This window comes from Opisthorchis viverrini (genome assembly GCF_000715545.1).
Source record: "Opisthorchis viverrini unplaced genomic scaffold opera_v5_13, whole genome shotgun sequence".
NCBI classification, from domain to species: domain Eukaryota; kingdom Metazoa; phylum Platyhelminthes; class Trematoda; order Opisthorchiida; family Opisthorchiidae; genus Opisthorchis; species Opisthorchis viverrini.
In genome coordinates this window covers 2,919,341-2,924,711 of record NW_008751669.1, presented here as the reverse complement: position 1 = coordinate 2,924,711, position 5,371 = coordinate 2,919,341, and positions in this window count along the sequence as shown.

Below are 5,371 nucleotides of genomic sequence, written 5' to 3'. Positions count from 1 at the left end.
ATATATATATAGTGCACGTAGGCACAGCTTCAGTGCCTACGTGCGTATTACGAGCCCATCGTTAGTAAATGAATACCATGACAAGCCTTAGTTGAATCTGAGCTTTAACCTCCAGTACATCCATCGAACTACTGTACCGGGACGAAACAGGACTGAGTCTGTCCCTGACCTACTTCACGACTACCACTACATCAGTCACACTAACAACTGGTGATGGAAACAGTTAGGTCGAAGAGCCTGTTCCCTAAGATTGGTGTGCACTTACGCCTCTGTGAGTTGTTGCAGAGCTGCCTCTGGTGTTTTCCTAATCAACTTTATCGTGTCAAGGTAATTAGGATTTTAAGTACCACAGGCATGAAAAAGAAACGCTTAGTCTGTGCGCATCTATCGGCACACCGGAACAAGGCGTGAACCCTGAACTTAGCCAAGTGTCCTACGGATCAGCCCCATCAAACGCGAGACGGAAGCTCAGACAACACGCAACAGGAAGTACTTCTCATCCACAATTTTCTACTCCCCTGTCTTTAACTTGCATCTTGCACTTGTCAAGTTCTGGGGCAATCTCCAGCCTAGATAAGAACTCAGCGCAGATAGCCAGCGGGGTAAATTCATATCGACCTCTTTGCCACGCCAAACAATATTCTAGTAGTTACTGTTTAGACTTATATACGATTCACAGCTTCAGACAGCCCTTGTTCATCTAAAGTAGTCCTCATCAGATGATAGATTATTGAACCATCCATGCGGGGAAAAGTTCTTTTCAATCGTTCAGATTCTATGAAAACGCGGAGACTACGACAACGCGATAGGAGCCAAGAATGAAGAAACAAGTAATAGGCTGTCGAAAATCTTTCAGTAACCTTACATAAATAGTTTCGGCGTAAGAAGAACCTGGTAACTCCTTCACGTTTACGTCATATAACGACCTTACGAGAATCGAACCTTGAAAATCCCCACTGATTTCTACTGGAAGGTTTGCCATTATTCCACCCACGTCTGATTCCTCACTAGTGTATTTGTTAGACGCCAGTGGTATACAAAAATTCGTTTCCCAAGGTCATACCACAAACGTGATTTGCTGTCCTCTATTAAACTCTTCGTCATGGGGCTCTGGGCGTTTAATGTAAGCCGGTGAGTTGTTCCGTCTAAATGACCCAGCCATCGCATGTGTATTTGCGCACTAGCGAGAAGTCACAAACCTGTTTGATTGTTCGACCTAAAATACGCACCAACTTACATGGTTTATCAAAACCTTTGCGATCTAAACTACAAGCAGCCAAACAAAATAAGGGTCTAAGCGCACATGATGCGAAAAAGGTACCGTCGATCCGTTCCCCAAAATTTTGCCGGACAGTTTGCATGTCTTACCTACTAGCGGCCACCAGAATGATTCTAACCGCCAGTTATCTGTTCACATCACGTTTAGGTTCTACAAAGTGACATACAGTAAGCCCATTTGCCTGTTTTATTCTGTTTATCTGGATCACTCTACTTCACGAATGATAGGTGGTAACCTTCAGTACAGTGCTAGCTACAGCCACTCGGTTTCGATTACATTCATTACAGGCAAATCGGAAAAAGTAAATGAACCACCTCCTAGACCCCCCTCTCTTAATTGCCATCCATTCAGGTAAGAGTTGTTTCCAAATCACCTCAGTGTCTTTGTAAACGACTATGCTCACCGCTCCTCCCGGCCCACATCTGGTTAGCTTTCAGCCATAATCTTTCACCGATACGTTGGATTTTTACTATCACGCAATTTTTACCACTCCATTCGACTTCCGTGAAGATGTTACCATGTCATCACAATGTGTTCTCCTCTCTATATCGGAAAATATGATTCCACGATCCTCTTATTAAACAGTAGAATAGTAACTTCTGTGCCTCCCAAAGAGCAATCCAACTTCCTACCCGGGTTTCATCCCGCGCTTCGCTGTGTTCCTTACTTTTCTCATCTTTGGATAAGTTACCTGTATTCTCATCGCCAAATGCCATAAAGATATATCAGCCTTAAGTTTTCGAAATTGTTTTCCTACCAGGCTATCCTTCATTAAAATGGCCATTTGGACGGCCAGTTTTTTAACTAACCTTTCCAAACATGGACGCGACACTCATCGCACTGTATTTTGCTTCTGGCAAGAGTGAAGGCAGAGTAACTTTCATGATGAGGTGCGGTGCAGTTGAGCCTAAAACCTACACTGACTGATTCGAAAAGGTTCCGAAATCTGTAATCTGCCTTAAACCCTGAGTAACTTCTACTTTTGGATCTGCTTCTTGTAAAGCACCGCGAGCGGGGTCAGAGCTTCCCAGTAACCTTTAGTCTATCCTGTCTCCACAATTACAGCTAATCACTGATTTAGTTTATAGTATCAGCCTTTACCTTCAAAATAGCATTCTCTGTCCCGTCATCTGAGCTAAATAACTACTTACTGCTTTAGACTTTTTTTTATTCTGGAATGGGCTTTCCCAAGATTCCCCTTGTGGTTTAAATGTTGGGTTAACCGACTCCTCCTTAGAATTCCCGTTTGACTCCCGTGACCGATTACAAGCCTGGCCACTTTGTTTATTCATGAATTCGTCCGATAAACCTATGCTCAATGAGGCGCAACCAACAACCCATCGGTATGCACCGTTACGCTCCCTAATAAAAAACACTGACGATTGATCATGAAACCAGATTTCAACCAAATCGCTCATCTCATCGAACAAACAAACGATCATGCTAAATTGGGTTTTAGCTGCGATTTTCGTCTCCTCGCACTTTTTGTTACTTCGTTTTACTTTATCGGCAAAAGTGATGAAGCACTATTCTTGACTACCTCCAGCCACCTATACAAATCTGAGGTCAGTCCAAAATTTATTCAGCCAAGCCTGTGGCCCCCAGCTTCTCGATTTCTTGAAATCTTGTATACGATTTCAAACAATGCGTTGATCACAGGGTAACTGAACAGTATGATGGATGCCTAATATAAAGTAAAATCTTATTTCTTTTGTGAACACAGTAAACTAGAGCAGTAACTTCATCTTTGGTCAAACATTTTGAAATGTGAAGATTATGTGTAGTATAGTTTTTAGTCCTTTAGTGCATCTCTTTCAAGACGCTAAAAAGTATTTTGTACAATGACCTCTCAAATGAAGTGTAAATATCTTGTAAGTCGAAAATCGTTAAGGAAGACAAAGCAATCCGCATTCACTGGGATCAGCTGGTCCAACACGTGGTTTCTTACATGCAAACAAGGTTGTATTTTGTGGGTTACGACGCGTATGATAACGATTCGTAGTGGAAATAAAATATGCGCAAATCGTTATCTCAACTCGGGCTTTTCGTATGTGTTGCACGGCCGCTACAAATCCTTCTCCTGTGTGTCTTCCGATTTCACTGACGCCGATCCATGTCTACCAGAATAGTCGTGCATCGTCCCTTCCGACCGGCGAACATTGAGTCCTGTGGCACTCTAACTAACCTGCTTACGTTAAGTGACAGTGGTAGGTGGTTTTCAGGGTTCCTTATGAGCCAACCATAATGCCAAAACTCGGAGAGGCAAGCAGAGTTGATAACTACTCAGGCAGTTTCTCACTCGAAGTTGCCTCAAATTCAACGAATCCAAAGACCACCAGGACCAATTTATTTATTCAAACCCTCTGAAGTACATTTTTACCGTCTGCAAAATCCCAAAAAACGGACCGTTTTTGTCGTCTGGGCTGGACCATAACTTACACCGTGTCGTCAGCTTTGACTTTACTCCAGTATCATCGCGAGCAGTTTGTGGATTTATTCTTCCTCCCCCTGTTATGCGTTTCTGTAGATTGATTTTTACGGGAAGATTTCTTTGGCTTTTGTGAGCATTTTGGTAGCAAGAAAGATGACTCTGACGACGCCTAGTGCAATCTCACAGCTAAAACCTTTCCACGGGAATCAAAGGCTGTTTACTGAATACACGTAATCCTTGTATCAAGGCTTGAAAAAAGAATGGAGATTAAAATTAATTTTTTCGAAGAGAAGCTATGGTTTGTGTGTTTGTGTCCGGTTTTCCCGCACCTTTCTACATCAATGCGCTTGTTTTAATCATGACCAAAATCCTATTACCCTATTACATCTAACATACTGTTGCTGATTGGGTCATTCGGTTAGTGTTGGGAACAACGGGAACTTCAATTCTCCCAGGAATGTTGGCCCAGCAATCTGGCCACAACTAAATTAGGGGGCGATTGGCAGCACTCCGCAGCTATCCTGCCGTGTGCAAGCCCCTTAACGCAGAATAGCTGAGCTATGTCCTAAGAGACAATACTGCGCTTTGGTTCCCAACTGTTTTGTTCGGAGCACAAAAAGTGTGAAGAATACTCAAAAATTCTGGTGTCAAATGACTTCGTCATTCTACTGGTCAGTGCTGGCAGAATTGTGCCTGCTTTAATAGACACACTGACTCGATTCACTTTAATTCATCTGCCAAAAAACCGGAACGCATAATTTATGGATCCAAATGATGTCTTTGTCAACACGCCAGCAGGGACATTTTGCTTTAGAAAACCTACACAAAACTACACCATATATGCTCATAGGAAGAGATGACTTCTGAATGATGGGGGTTTGGTGTCATCTTCTTATCGCCTGCCGTAGAGCAAACCATCAGATGGTATAAGAAATCATAAGCCAATTCGCGTTCTTCCCAGGGATATCCTTATTCGCCATAAAAACAAACTTAATGGACTGCCTCATAAAGGGAAATGGAGTTATCTTGTTTTTGTTCTCAACTTTGGCTTTGACATCTGGGATGTCTAGCAAGAAAGACAGTTCCCTAGAAATGCTTTAGTTGTGAGCAATCTTACCAAATAACAAAGATTCCCCCCAATCATCCGGTAACATCAAGCTAAAAGTGGTTTATATGTATGGACTACATTTTAACCATCGGCAGGTCAATTTTCATGCACAACATTGTTGCAAAACGTTGCTTGTAATTATAATCGACACATATATTTGAAACAATGCTAATGAGAGTGTCAGTTGTGCCAACTACACTTCAGACACTCATCGCACACCAGTATATAAGATAGGAATAGTCTTTCTTGGCAGTATTGATGCTTAAGCCTGAATTGTCTATGGACAAGAAAAAAGGATATGTAAGTTTTTCGCTCTCTCAATAGAGCTGACCTCGTTCCCCCTACTGAAAAAATATGTTATGTAAAATAAACTCTTTTTGATCCAAAACTTTCCTCTGGTCAGATCTGAACAAGCACACCATCGAGTGTCCCCAATCAAAGTAACCTCTTTGTTTAGCTGTCTTTGCTTTATTGAGTTGATCCCACTAATATCTGAGAGTGCTGCACTCTGTAAAGGACTCTGTGTCAGCATGCTTGCCATGCACTGCCAAAA